The sequence below is a fragment of the Taeniopygia guttata genome, chromosome 1 (genome assembly GCF_048771995.1).
Source record: "Taeniopygia guttata chromosome 1, bTaeGut7.mat, whole genome shotgun sequence".
Classification (NCBI taxonomy): domain Eukaryota; kingdom Metazoa; phylum Chordata; class Aves; order Passeriformes; family Estrildidae; genus Taeniopygia; species Taeniopygia guttata.
In genome coordinates this window covers 94639323-94655777 of record NC_133024.1, presented here as the reverse complement: position 1 = coordinate 94655777, position 16455 = coordinate 94639323, and positions in this window count along the sequence as shown.

Below are 16455 nucleotides of genomic sequence, written 5' to 3'. Positions count from 1 at the left end.
CGATTAGATGAGCAATTCCATACAGACTAATATAATTAACTATTGAAAAAATCATAAAAAATATTTAATCTATGCTTATCATCTATGTGTCATCTCCACATATTTGCAGTTGATATCCATTCGTCAGAAGCTTTCTTTGAGGTTTTTATTGCAAATTAGCATATTGCATCTTATCCTCTAGTTTGGGAATACTGGATATATCTGACATAATTAGAGGAATTTCCTCACATCAAGGTTATTTGCGTTATGTAAATGTTATGTATTATAGGATTCAGTATTAGTTTGTTGTGTGAATTAAGCAAGGAGACAGAGGTTTGGATGGCATGGAAAAAACTGTCAGACATCTTGTAATCTGAGTCTTTCAATTTGCAATTCAAGCACAAGTCAAAAATAATATTCATTGCAGATGAGTGCTCCCTTAACTGAAAAAAAACCCTATCAGCAATGGAAAATAAACAACCCCCCAATACACACACCCCCAAGAAAACCCACATTTTGCACACAGGGTAGAATGTCTTTGGAAGGGAAATGGAAACATGTTAAGTTCTATTTTGAGCAATACTAACCCCAGATTTTTGTCCCTTATGGTGATTGGCAGACATGAAGCCACCATAGTATGAATCCATTATAGCCATCACTAACTTCTGATATCAGCCCACTTCCTTCTCAGCTAAAACTACATCAACCAACATCACATGGCACCAGTTTTCTTTTTTACTCATTCCAACATATCTTCACTATAAGAAAAATCCATTTTCTTATTTGGAGATCCTCAGAAGCATCTCTTGTAAAATAACAACTGATTTTGTAGTGAGAAGGAAACATGGCAACGCAGGAAAATCACATCTCCGCAGTGAATTCTGGTCAGCTCCAGAGGCCATAGGATCCATTGGAAATTTGACTTATAACATCACAAGCAACTCCTACTGTTCAGCAAACAGATGACACAGGTGTTCAAACTGGACAAAAGTATTGGAAGCACTACCAATATCCAAGCATTCTGTTTCAGCACACTCTCCCATCTGCATTCCGCCATCCATTTCTAGGCTACCATTCAAGAATCTGGGTTTTTAAGCTCTTCCCATTTTGCTCTGATTTTATATGAAAACTACCTCCTTGTGCATACACACATCCCAGTAGCTGTTGTACACTCAGTTGTCTAGTTAGGGCATTTCCAATGACAAACCATGCAACTGAAAGATAAATCTCCATGCCTCCATCTGTTTGAAAGTTTCTTTATATTCTGTATATGTTTAATCCTCTTTACTTGATGGTTCCTCAATTTGTCATACAAATGCATCCTTCTTACTGAGATCAAACTTAAAATAAAATTTGCATTGCATGGGTAATGGCCTCCTCTCAGACACCTGGGAAATTATTCTTCTGTGTCTGGCATCTTTTATCAGAAAATCTAGTTTCCCTCTATGTTAGGGTTAGCACCAGTGCAATTATGACTGTCACAACAGAGTCATCCCAGAGTAGTGCATCCCACTGAAATAAAAGCCAACTAGTAATTAAAGTTCATGCAGATTCCATTCCACCCTATCTTTTTGAGGAAAGGGGAGTTAAACACAAGCCGGAACTGCTATATAGAGCTTGTGACCCACCAGCACCTGTGTTGCCTCCCTTACTATCTGAATAATTTTCTTGTTTTAGGATGAAACTAAAGCTGGCATTTTAAACTCTTGCCTTTCAGAAAGCATTTTGGAATGTCTTCTTTAGCAAATAGTTTTTCTTTATTCCCTCCTGGTTATATTTAAGCCAATTCCTATTCCTCATGTCCTCATTTTCAGGTTTCTTTCATACTTTGATTAACTTGATCGATATCCTTTCAAACATACTATCAAAGTTTAATAAAGCAATGCAAACATCCCCTGGAATATATGCCAGGCTTGTTTAGTATAACATGGCACTTAAAACTTGCCAACCCTCGGGGTGTGACTACAAGAAATAATGCGATTTGGCTATCTCCTGCTGACCTGCTTGCTCCTTGTGATGGGAAAACGCCAACCTCCTCTACTTTAAAACTCTGCCAGTGAGATATATTTTGGTCTTTATCCAGTCTGTAGGCGATACATAGCCAATGCAAAGTCTCTTGCAAAGTATTCCTCCTCCACTGAGGAGGTGGCAGACAGGCATGGACATGGGAGAGGGTCAGAGGTATCAGCTGAACCTTTTACAAACAGTTGGTAGGGCAAACCAGAAAAATCCCATCACCTTAAAGCTACCTTCTTCTTCTCCCTCCTATCCCTCTGTTCTGTCACATGGAGTATTTCTTGAAACATGTGAGGAATGGGTGAAACAGAGAACACTAAAATTTTGGGAAGAGCCAAGAGATTCCTGGAGCTGCCTGCTTCAGTATAATGGTGGCAGAGAGAGAGCAAAGCCCCCAGCCCTTGCCCCTAAATACTGTCCTGCTGGGGAATGTGTCCAAAAGTGGACTACTCCTGGGGAGTAAAGAAACAGGGGAAGGGTGTGATGGTTTGAAGGACTAGAAATCACAAGACTGAAGACTGACTTTTGGGCTGAAAAAGCAGCCTTGCGTCCAGTCACTTATTACCAAAGTGACGGATTTGGCAATTCAGGTTCTCCCAGGTAGAACAGGGCTGGCAGGTTATTCTATTTAAAAAAAAAAAAAAAAAAAACCAAGACAACAAACCAACCAAAAAAAAAAACCAACAAAACCCCCAAGCCATAATCTATAACTTTATCTTATTTATCTGTTTTGTCAAGGCTTTATGGCTGTGTTGAAAAAGGATCTCTCCTTTTGGGGAAACCCCAGCTCTGGGGTTGACAGTTCCAGAGTTCCTACTGCTGCATTTATAAGGGGTTCCTGTACATTTTGTTTGAACTAAAGGGGAAAAAAATAAAAGCAGAATGTCATGATGACTTGATTGATGGCAAACAAGCTTCTAGTGAAGAGGCAGAAGAATCAGAGCTCTTGCAACACAACACAGAAGATTAATGCTAAGTATATTACCATTGATGTGGGCAGTAGATTACACTCAATAAACTGTTTTAAATAGTATCAACAGCCAAAAAATGCAGATGCAAGCAACTCACACAGACTGATCAACAATGGAATTTCAGATGTTCTTTAAAAGATCACATGTATCCGTAGTAACACAGGATAGTTGGAGATTAATTTGGAAATTAATCTTCATTGTTTCAGTGTTATTTAGTATTATTTTGGTATTATTTTGCTTTTCAAGGCACAGATAAACCCACCAGAAACACAGGGAAATACTTCTACCAGCGTCCCTTCTTTCTCATCATTAGGAATCAGTGCTATATCTGATGAGCTCCTCCAGCATGAAGAATATGGTTGCTCCCTATCTTGGACCTTTTATGTGAGACGTCTTTGAACACACTATAAATTCAAAGATATGAATGTGGTAAAAGTACTACATATGATAGAGACTAATTTCTCAGCCATATGGTTTTTCTCTGTTTCTGTAATCTGGTTCAAGAATCTGTGTTATCTAACACTGAGCTGAATGGGAGCTATCTGTGCCCTGGCAGTAACAGAGCACCCTGCTGAAACATTGACTGGAACAATAAAGTTTCTTGAACACTGAAATAATGCCTGCTCCAAAGCCTTATTAAAAAAAAAAAAAAAAAAAAAAAAAAAGACTTTGCAGTGGCAGAGGGCAGGGAATACTCACAGAGCATTAATAAATATCACCAAAAAAAGGTCACCCTTTAGTTTAGACAAAACTTTGTGTTCCTCAGAAAAGAAAAATCTAAACTGGCTGAAAAATATCTTTTTAAGCAATGTTGAACTACAGCAGAATGTTATATTTTATGGCAAAATATAAGGTACTTAATTCTCAGAGTTAAGTCACAGATAGCTGGGAGTTCTTGGTAATTGAAAAATGACCGCCTTCTAGTTATGAGTTGATATATGGATTCATATCCCTGATTGTAGGCATCAGACATACATTCTTCCTTTTACCTTGCAATAATGCTTTCAGGGCATACACAAGACCATTAACCCACACAAAACAGATGAATGACAACACTGATTTAGCAGTAAAATTGTTCTTGTATTTTCCATTAATGAAATGCAGTGAGTTTTTTCTCAGAATTTAAAGTTTTCATTAAAACACATCCATGTTTTTCTCAAAAAAAAAGGTGAAAAAGTCCAAATTTTCATAATCTTAAAAAATCTAAATAAAAAGAGGAAGACCAAAAAAGGAAGGAAGAAAGAAAAAGGAATCAATCAAGAAAAATAATTTTTTTCAAAATAGTTAATATTTGAAATAAAATCCAATTAAATTTATTTCATCTGGTTTTCCTCTCTAATTATGCAACCAAAATTTTCATAATAAAAAGCCAAAATGACACATTTCAGATGAAGATTCTGCTTCTTTACAGATAGTTCTTTGAAGATATTGTGATTGCTGGGAACTGTTTGCCACTGTGAGTGCATATTGCACAGTTTGAATCTAAACTAATGTGGTAAACATTTGAAAAATAATTTAAAATGTATATTCTGTAGCTAGCAATCATGACTTTTCAAATACTACATCACAAAGCTTTCCATCACCTCCTGCAGCTCCAGCCTTTCATAGAAAAATGTTTTGCTGCTACTCTTTAAATTACCATGCTTTTCTGTGAAGAAAAGCTGCTTACTTCATTTATGCACCTAGATTCCCAACACAAGAGATGTATTGTTATTTGATGTTGTATTTTGTTTATGATATTCCAAAACGCATTTCATGTGATGTGACAATGTTAAGCCCTTCACCAATTCTTATATCTTACAGAAAGATAGGGGCAATATTTTCTTAGGGGATCGTAATTATTGGTGAAGATTTATTAGAATCACTTTTATCCATTGAGGATGTGGCAAAATGAAGATAATGCCAATATCACCTGTTCTGGCATAATTCAGGAAGCAATTTAACAGCTACTGTGGAAAATATGATCATAAAGGTTAACAGTTTGGAGACCATAACAATTATTTTAATGGAGTTTTAGAAATTCCAGTTACATCCTTTTCTATTTTTTTTTCAAAGGGTATTCTGAAGGTTTATAAAGGAGACTTAATGATGTGCATGCTTGTGCATGAAGAGATTTTGTGCATCAGTATTCCAGACCAAAAGCACAACCGAGAAAACCTCTTTGCAAATATGTACATTTTAGGGCAAAATAGTTAGTTATTTAATCTGGAAGCCATGGCAACGCAGAGGTGCAAGATCAAGTACAGATTGAGTTCAAAGGATCAGGCTGTCAAGCAACATCTTAAATGAACTCAGGTCTGGCATGGATCTCCAGATTTATCTATGCAAGTTAAATCAAGGCTTTTTAACTGTCAGTGTTACTTTATCTTACTCATGCAAGGACACTGAGAAAAAGCTGAGGACAGACAATGTATTTAAACATGTAGCAACACACAGTGGCTTCAGTACCTGCTTTCAAAGGCTTCCTAACAATAAATTAGTTTACATAAATTGGATAATTCTTTTTGCATGGAAGTCAATAGAATCTTTCCTCCAAAATGTTTAGTGTTTAATGACTACCATTGAATGCATTAATCATGAACCATTTATATTTTCATCATGTACCTTGAGGGGTAAGAAGCCTAGGTATGCAAGGAAACCATGTAGTCCAAGTCTATTTATAAAAACTAACCTTCAGAGAACCAATCAAAATTTTCAGTTTACTTTTTAGGGCTGAGATATTACTCTCTTCTCTACTTTGATGAAAGGAGTACCTTTGCTGATACTACTGCTTGGTTTCTCTTGTTATTTTGCTCTGATGTTTTGATCATACCTTCAACCCTTTCTTTGCCTCACCATCAACATTTCAGCTGGTAGGTCTTCTCCTCATGCAGCTTGTGGGCTACCTCTCTAGCCATGCCTACACCATCCCTTCTTCTGCACATGTGTCCTTTGCTGCTTCCACCTCAGCTTTCCCTCCTGCCAATGCCAGGGTAGTGAAAGACTTAAAAGTCACCAGAATCACTACACAGATGTAAGTTTAGCAGGACTTCCCCTGACTAGAGAATTGCTGAATAAAAGGGCAAGGCAAGGCAAGTAGAGGAGACTTACTAGAAATTAATTTATTTAAGAGTGTTTTATTACAGGTATCCAGCAGTTAAGGAAACTTAGCTGCAGATTCACTTATTTGCTCTGGTGTATCTTCTGAAGTAGTGCTTAAACCTTTTTCCTAAACCTCATTCCCCCACTTCATTGAATTTTCAACCTGAACATCTTGTGCTAATCACTTCTTAAAGCTAGCAACAGTGTTCATCTCTTCTTTAGAAAATGCTGCTTCTCTTTGATGGTGAAAATGAGAAATATTGCAATGGAATAAAGACTACATAAATTTGATGGGCAGAAATAGAACAAAAATACAGAAAACCTTTCTGTGAAACTGAAATACTAACTTTCTGCTGAAATCAGGTTACTGACTTCTTAAGTATTTGATGCACATTTATTCTAATTCATTTCAATTATGCAAAACAAAATGTAAATTAATATTGGAACATTGATAAAGACACCATGCTCTTCTGTCATCACGAGTTTTGATTTTCATTGAAGGTGATTAGTAAAAGTTGTAGGCGGTCCACTAAAAATTGCATATTATTTCTTTTAAATAATCAGTTAAATTGGGTAGGCTTCCTAATATGATTCCTTAAATAGATTAATATGCTTTGAATTTTCTAATTAATGTTGACAAGTACATGTCACTTTTGTTAAGGCAATTAATAATGTATAAGATTGGAGAGTCTTCTGCTTCAACTCTGAACTTTTCTTTTTTTCACTATTTTTTGTTCCAAAGAGATTAACACACTAAAATCTTTAGAAATATCTCTGTCTTTCCTTGGTTGTTTTTTTTTGGAGGGTTCATTGCTAACTTCTCTATTGTGTTTTTCTATGAACTATGAATTGCTAAAAACAGAAACAAGTAATCAGTACCACAGCCCATTCAGACACTTATCTGTCCAGAGGAAATCATTACTCTTTGGTTATATTGTTTCTTGGATATATTGTTTCTTGTTGCATTGTCAGAGGAAGTCAGTGCCAAAAATTCATTAAAAAGTGCAAGGAAAGGTACGCTTATAGTATTCATGCAGAAAGGCAAGAGAAGTCTGCGAGTCTGAGTCTGATATTTTGCTAATGTCAAATTACTTCAGTTTTGAATATAGCTGTACTTAATATTTTGGTCCAGCTAATGTAGATGGAATGAGACTTTTTTAAACAGCTTACCCAGGTGTTGCTTCGCAGTTTAACCTTGTAAGCATAAAACTGAACAAGGATTAATTTATGATTCTAAGTGATGTTGTTCCTTTGGAAGCTACATTTTAATAGGCTTTAGAGTTTTATTTAGTAGTAGTAGCAATTTGGCATTATATTTGACATATTATTTGACAGTACTTAGGATCATGATGCTACATTGCAATGGAAGCAGGTAGAAAGCAGAGTTACAGCTAGGAAGAAAAATGAGGATGAACAATTATTGTCTTAGTGATTCATACCAAAACAAACTTACATGCCCCTAAGCACAAATGTGTTTAAACAGAATTAGAAACATGTATAGCATATATTACATCTTCAGTCTGGGATCACAGCATCTATTCCAACAAACCTAAATTAATTTCTATTAATGTCTTTCATTAACAAAAAACAACAAACAAAAAATCCAAACAAACCAACAAACCCCACCCCCACAAAAAAAAAATCAAACAAAAAAAAGCATAAATAAAATTTGGATGCTTGTACAAATATAACATATTTTAAATGTAGTTTAAGTAAAGAATTATTTCTTCGTCGCTAGAGGCAGTAATCATGTTTCTTAAATTTATATGTCTTATCTGCCCCAACACTTACTTTGTCTAAGTATTTGGTAACATTATATTATTGTAACATTGACCAAAATAGTCTGGTGAAATCACACTTAAGTATTTATTTCATTTTATTCAGGGAATAAGAATAGACTTACCATAAAAGCTGCCGGCAATGCTGGAGGACATCCCTTGTCCCAGATAACAACTTCAAAACCACTTCTTCTGGATTACTTCTTTCTCCACAGTTAGCTTTGAGAATTTATCTTTCAGCACAACTGCAGGGGGAAACCTATGTGTTTAACTTTATTGTTTACAATTAACACAAATATGACATACCTCTGGCAACCTTCAAAGTTATTTTTGCATTAAAATTATGTACAAAAAGTAGGCATTTAGAGGGAATTCCTCCACCAATTTCAGGGCTTCATAGCTGTCCAAGTCAAACAGATCTTTTTATAGGATCACAGAAGGTTTTGGCTTGGAGGGGACCTTAAAGACATCTAGTTCCAAACCTCCTGCCATAGGCAGGGACACCTTCCACTTGACAAGGTTGCTCAAAGGCCTATCCAACCTGGCCTTGAATACTGTCAGGACTGAAGAATCAACAACTTGTCTGAGCACCTGTTCCAGTGTCTCAGCATCTTTACAGTAAAGAATTTTAATATCTAATCTAAACCTGCTCTCTTTTAGTTGAAAGCCATTACCCCTTTTCCCATCACTACATGCCTTGCTTAAAGGTCCCTCTCCAGCTTTCTTTTAACCTGCTCTAAGGACTGGAAGGCTGCTCGAAGGTTTGTATAGAGCATTCTTCAGGATCAACAGCATCAAATTTCACTCTCTGTCTTCACAGGAGAACTGCTCCAGTCCTTTTATCATCTTCATGACCCTTCTCTGGACCCACCTCAACATGTTCATATCCTACTTATGCTGAGGGCCCCAGAACTGGACTCAGTACTACAGGTGGGGTGTCACCAGACAAGAGCAGTGGGGAAGATTCCAGTATCTTGCCCTGCTACCCACACTGCTTTGGATGCAGCCCAGGACATGGTTGGTTTCTGTGCTGCAAGTGCAGATTGATCAGTCATGTTGAGCTTCCTGTCAGCCAACACCACCAAACCTCTCTCTTCAGAGCTGCTTTCAATCCATTTTCCACGTGTCTTTGTGCTTGAGATTGCCCCAACCCACAGGCAGGACCTTGCATTCGGCCTTGTTGAACTTCAGAAGTTTTCTCCTCTCAAGCCTGTCCAGGTCCCTCTGGATGGCACCTCTTCCCTCCAGAACGTTGACCCCACCTGACAGCTTGCTCTTTTTTTGCAGACCTGCTGAGAGTGCACTCAATCCTAGGCCTGGACTCAAGCCCATGATGCCAGCAAAGGTGTTAAACAGAGCTGGTCTGAACACCAGGCTCAGGAACACCACTCATCACTGGTCTCCACCTGAATATTGAGTTATTGACCACAACCATTTAAGTGCAACCATCCAGCCAAAACCTCGCCTGCCAAGTAATCCTTCTATCAAATCCACATCTCTCCAGTATGGAGACCAGGATGTTGTGGGGGATAGCGTCAAATGTTTTGCACAAGTCCACGTAGATGAGATCAGTCACTACTCCCTCACCACCAATGATGTAACCCTGTCCCAGGCAACCACCAAACTTAGTGAAGATATCAGCTGTCACCAATCACCTCTTCATTTTACATGTGCCATAGCATAGTTTCCAGGAGGATTTGCTTGCTCCATGAACTTGCTAGGCACAAAGGTGAGACTGAGTGACCTCTGTATCTTCCTTCTTACCCTTTTTAAAAACAGGGTTGTGTTCCTCCTTTTCCAATCAGTGGAAACATCACCAGACTGCCACAATTTCTCAAACACACTTCCAAGTATACATCAATATACAATATACATCCAAGTATAGGCAGAACTGGTGTACATTTTTTTCAATATCTTTCTGTGGTTACTTGAAAAATTCATACATTTTATACTTTAATCTATTTTTCCTGGATGTTAGTTTATTTGATATCTTTTCAACAGCATTTTATCTGTGGAGTCATAAGCCAATGTAACAGTTACTAATGCTGTGCTTAGCTCATTTCTATCTCCATGTGTATAATGCTTCTTTCACCTCTCATTTAAATATTTCTGTCCTCTGTTGTAACAATGGAATCTAACAGATTTAGTGTTGCTTCTTGTGACCCATGTAAAAAGGTATATATTATAGCTGGATAGTAGCTAATCATCAATTCGTTTGGATTTATCCTCTCAGAAAGATTTTCATTGTTCTACTAGTTTTTTATTTCTTTTTATCCAGTACATTCTACATCATGATCTTTATGGTAAACAGTATCCTAGTAACAGAAGTAATTGGCTGTAGAGCTCAGAAAAAAATATTAACTTGCATTGCATTTTCAAAAAAAAGTAAGGCTGGAGGCAAGCTTACAAATATCTGATGGACATAGCCTAAAATTATGGAATGGAAAAGGTTGGAAACATCTGTCAATTAATACATGCTAAATGTTTTTGGTTTAGAGTAAATTAAAGATATTGATAGTATAAGCAAAAATGTTATACATTACTTCATCTTCTCTTCAACAGTCTCAATCAGCAAAATTCCTGAATGCAGTGGAAATTGCAAACCTTGTTTAAATGTCCTGAACTAGGATCTTTCTCCTAGTGTTCTTACAAGTCATGTGATAATACAGAATATTAGGAAATAAAATCCATTAAGGTGTTGCAACTAGTTTTATACCTAACATAATGCAGCGTAAACATTTTTAACTAAAGAAACAAGCAGTAATAAATGCCTGGCAGATGGAGCCTTAAAATATTTTTTCATGCATAATTCAGTGCAGTTTATATGTTTGCTTGGCTGCAAAGTATTTCTGAAGATACAAGAAGATAGAAAATGTGTCATATGCATATAACAATGTAAATGTTTTAACACTTAAACATCCAACATAGTAGAGGTTGAAAGCTGTATTTTTATTTCATAACATGTTTTTCAAAGACGTTCAGTAGTATTTTTCAATTCAAGTCCTTTCAAAACAATCATCATTGATATTAAAGGAAAATGTAAATTGGAAAAGATCTTAAGTTACTGTTAGCAAAACCCTATTCTAATTGATATATCTCACCACAGTAAAATAATTAATGCAGCATAAAAATTACTAATATAATATTAAAACAAAATGCCTGACCTCTATAATGGTGACACTTCTTTTAAATACTTCCAATAAGATACTTCTTCTCTTACTTGTAGCGCATGGTAGAGACAAAAAGAACAGAAGATCCTTGCAAATAAACCTGAAAGAAACAAACAAGTAAACAAGGACATTTATCCTTAAAAAAAAAAAAAAAAAAAAAAAGTGCTTTCTGTGAAAAATAGGTGTTTGATTGCAAAATTCTGACTGTGATGATCCATTTTAAATTTTGTATCTCCTTCCCTACTTAAAAAATATTTCAAAGATTCCAGGAGAAAGAAGTAGGATTCTACTCCCTAAAAACAGATATTGAGGGAGTTTATTAAATGTTTAAACTGTTTAATGTTTAAATGTTTAAGCTGTTTGAACTGTAACCCATTTCATTTTTTTCATTTTGTCCGAGAAAAAAAGAAAAAAAAACCCAACAAAACAAACCAGAGCATTATTATACAAGACTAATAAAATCTTCATATAGCCATACAAGCTAGGATTGACTCATCTTGGTTTTGTCTGTCCTGGATAGAAATGGAGACAAACTCAAGTATAGATATCTTCACCATTTAACTTAAATAATTCTCAGACCTATAACTATATTTCTACCTACAGTGGTTTCTAAATTCTTCTGCAGGCAGAGAATTCATCCTCCCTATGTACTTCGATCCTACTTTCAGAGCACTACTGGCAGTGTGAGAATGAGGTCCTTTCTCCACAAGCAGAGCATTTCTAAGCCTGGGATCAAAGAAGACAGATAATACTTTCAAGCCTTCCCTCCCTGACATTTTTCTAGATGGGACATGCAGCTAAAACAAAGCATTCCTAAGCATCTGTCTGCGTGTGAAAAGAGGGTGGGCAAGGAGAAGTAAACTGTCTTTTGCACTTTCTGCCTTTTTTGTACGAGCTTTGCTGCTCTGAAGCAAAGACTGCTACCTTCATCAGGTCAGGTAGTGAGTAATGGAGACAGAGAGTGACTTCACAGCCTAAAGGTTGCCCTCTCTGCTCCAGAGGCAATATGTGTACCTTATGTGCTTAAAAACACTTAATCAGTCTTGAAGTTTCATAGTAAAGTTGTCATCACAGCCCAAGTAAGTGTCCTTACCTCTAGGGAATTTTACCCTTTTCATAGTTTGCTAGATTTAAAAATTTTGACCACGCAGCGGCACAGTCAGATGATGAAGAGCTATTTTTTTCATTGACAACCTGTACACTTTCCTACATCATGATTTCTACATTCCCCAAACTGGATCTGGAGATCAAAAGGAAAAACACAGGAGACAGCTGAAACAACCATAGGTTTAATATATGAGGATGGAGATTCTCTACATAGCCTGATACTGAGTGGTTAAAAACTGAGCATCTGCAGCATTCCTTTAGTACACATTGCTGCAGCTGCTGGAGCTCTAGCATTCATTATTGCCATAAGTCCAGAAAGGGCAGAGTGCTTAGTTGTTGGGGTTGGTCTTTTGTGGCTGAATTTTCTTGAAAGATAATCAAAAAGGGTTGTGATTTGGTAGCATATAGCTTAGTATCAGAGAGGATTTCCATTTATTTTTGGTAAATATCATAGAGGAAAAGGACAGGGTATGAGACAGCTAATTTTGCAGAATAATATGCTTTTTGAAAGCTTGGTCTGTGATGACACATCACTGAATGACTCTGTTTATCATGGGTATCAGACAGGGAAGTGCTAGGATCTAAAACTTCAATTCTAACAATCTCCCTGAAGTTTAAACAGTCACCAGGAGAGTGGCATTAATCAGTTACTTCCCAATGCATTGCATATGACAATGAAAGGTTGACACTTACAAACCAATCAGCACATTTTCCTACATCTGAATATTTAGTCTGTTTGGCAGGAGGAGCTATAACATAAAAGATAACATTAAGGAAAAAAAATTCTAAAAATTCTCACACATAGTACAACCTTCAAGTATTCTTTTTATCACTAATATCACAGGCAAACTATTCTTAAAGTTTGAGGATTTTTCTTCATTACTTTGTTTTTCATTTTGTGAGCAGGAAAGACCAGATTAAACCAACGTTATTATCTTACAGCCCAACTTAAGTCCATAAGGCTTTTGAGATGCTTTGTATCTAATGCATTGTAATAAATATTGCTACCCAAAGAAATTTCATATCAAATTCTCTTAAAATAAGTGTTGCAATGAAGAGCTCTGCCTTATAATTTAAATTATTTCACAGTATTTTTCACATAAATGAGGTACAATAAAATATTATCTGCATAAAAAGGCTTTATTATTGGATAAAGGTAGAATAAAAAGTGTTGGAGGGTTTTTATAACTGAACTGACCCCCACATGCCAAATTTGTTATCTTCAGATATAACTTTCTTTTCCAAGGAAAGTACCTGCAACACCATTTTCTAATAGATAAGACTAACACTAATGTACATAGGGAACCTACCATGATTTATGTTAAAGGAATGTTTTTTAGGCATTCAGGAGATGCTGCATAAACATTGCAAAACCTATAATTCACATCTCCCAAGTTCAGAAATGTTTCATAACCTTGACAGTGTAATTAGAGAAGCACAGTTAATCAAGCCAGTCTTTATCTCACTAACCAGTATAGCACAAACTCCAGTGGGAGTCTGGAATTCAGCATCTTCCATATGTATAATAATGCACACCTTCAGTTGCTATGCCTTGCTTTTGTGGTGGCGTGTTTTTTATTTAATTTGATATTTGTTTAGTGTTCATACCCCCCCCCCCCAATCTCCTCCTCTCCCCAGTTGTCAATCTTCCCTAGCTCTTCCCTAACCCCCTCCTCACCAAGATGTCAATCTTCCCTTCCCCTGCCCCTTTCCCCAGAACCTTCCCTGTCACTCCTCCCAGCCTCCTCCCCTGTTTCCAGAGCCTTCCCTGTCTATTTAGTGAGGCTCAACACCCTATTGGTTACGTTGTATTACTCCACTCCCCTGTTTTCCCTGATAGGTTTGTGATATGTTAGTCCTGCCCTAAACTCCTCCCCTGGTATTCCCCTATTGGTTGTTGTTCCTAAACCCCTCCTCCTGAGTTCTTGTATAAAACTTTGTTCACCCTCCCCGGAGGGTCTTGGGGCTCACTAAATAAATCCATCCTGCGCACCCCCAAGTCCCGTGTCGCCTCCATCTGTCCCTGCGCCAACAACTGGGACTGCAGAGCTTCACAGGGGGATCGGCCGCCCGTTCTCTTCCCTCGCCGCCCAGCACGCCCACGCTCGGGACGTTGCGGTGAGAGGTTGCGGACCGCACCGCAACATGCTTTGGCACAATCTCCTTCTCAGTACTAAACTTACAGGTTAAAATTATTGGGGGGGAGGTTTAAGAAAAATTTTTTAAATCCTTTGTTTTCTGTACATGTGAAGTTTTAGGCAGATTCATATCAGTTTTGATGTAAATAAAAGCTACCAAGAAGAGCATGGAAAAACCATATTATCTGCCAGGGTGTTTCCAGGACCCTCTGAATTATTTGCAGTTTTAGCAACCTGGAAACTGGGAGTCCTGAGAGCCTGGCTCAGGTCTTCTGGTCCTCCAGCAAAAAAAAATGTGAGACTGTTGCTGCCTTAGAGTGTCAGACTAAGATCTGTCACCTCATATATGATGATTCATGAGCAGTCTGCTTGGTTTAATTATTCAGAGGCAAGAGGTGGAACCCATCCTGTGGGTTCCAAACTAATTTTCCCCTGACATCCTGTCACAGAAGGACCCTGTCGCAGAACACATGACAGTCCAGCAGGCCACAGAGGGGACCACATTCCTCCTGGTCACCTGCAGTCTCTGACAGACCCAGAGGAACCAGCAATTTCACAGAATCACAGAATATTCATAGTTGAAAGGGATCCAGAAGGATTATCAAGTCCAACTCTTGAGTGGATGGGCCCCATGGGGATCCAACCCTGAAGTCTGGTGTTATTAGTACTGCCCTCTAACCAGCTTAACCAATTGACCTAATCCCAGGATCAATTTCCAGATCTCTGTTTTCAGATTGGAGATAATCCCCAAACACTGTTTGCTTCCTGGTGATTCCCAGTGAAGCTTTTTGGTTGCCTAAGCCTTTCCTCGTGCCCACATGTCTGGCACACAGCTTGTAGTGTATATGGGTAGGGTGGCTGCCTCTTGCTCCTTACTGCATATTTTGGATGCTGCACAGGCAGTGCCATAGGGAAGGGAAATGACAGAGAAGATGAAAAGATCTGTCTTAAGCACAGAACTATTATGTTCTAATGCAAGTAAAAACTATTGTAGTAATGTATGTCAAAAACACAAATTGAAACAATTTTTAATAAACATACTTTAATAGAACATATAATTTTTTTAGCTATGCTCGCACTCTTCTTTTTTTTCCCCATTTTTTCCTATATCAAGTGATATCTTAAGTGAAATTTTTCACATTGTCCACATATCTGAATACCCAGATTTCCCATTACTACAGTGTGAAATAAATGCTTGCTAGCAAGTGATGATTCTCACTGACCTGTGAAGTATACGGAACAGATTCTCTTAGTTCTCTGCAAACTTTCAGTTGGGTTTAAGTGAGCTCACACCTCTCTCCAAAACTCCTATTTCCCTTTCTTTTTTTTAGTTTTGATTTTTCTGACCATAATTGGAGGCAAGTCAGGACATCTCTATTTAAGAGCTGAGAACCTGTGACATCCAGTCCCTGAGGGAAAAACATTATTTATTATTCCATGTAGTTTTCTGACTGCTAAAAAAGAGAATAGATATAATTATAAAAATGGGACTTACAACTTTTCTGAATCCCAAGTATGTATCTTGCTTAGCCATCTATTCTCTCTCCTCCAGATCACAATCCCACATGCACTAAACTACACACAGAACCCATCTGCAAACCTCAAGTTAAGGGTATCACCTACTGCCTCATACAGGGGGATCTTCTGCATCTTATTTTTCTAGTTTTTAAATTTTGTCCTCCATAGAGAAGGTACTAGAAAGTTCACCTTTACCAGCTTACCACTTTCAGCATTTTCTGTTCTTCCAGTATTCCCAGCAGTTCGAGAAATACTGTTGTTTTTTTTCTGAGTGCAACAGAGGAACTGAGAAATAAGTTAAATTACTCACTCTGGGCTGTACAGGGACTCTGTCACAAATAAGGATATGATACTGTTAAACAATACTGTAGAGGAATACACTACCCTCTGAAGCTGAACTCCCTGTTTAAACTGACATATCTTATAAACAGGCTCCATGTTACAAGAGCAGTGCTCATTAAATGACAGATTGAAAGTCAGTTTCCCAGTATCAGAGCAGCACATTCTCCTTGAGCCTTCCTTGTTAGTACGTTGTGAATCACGTATATCTTGTCAATAACCTGTTGTTAAAAACAAAACTTTTCCTTGTTAGATCAGGCAGTACCATTACACAAATGTTATATTGTCCTTCACATTTTATTTTGCAGATAAACAAGACTACTTTAATTACCCTTATCTGACACACCATCTCCAGAAC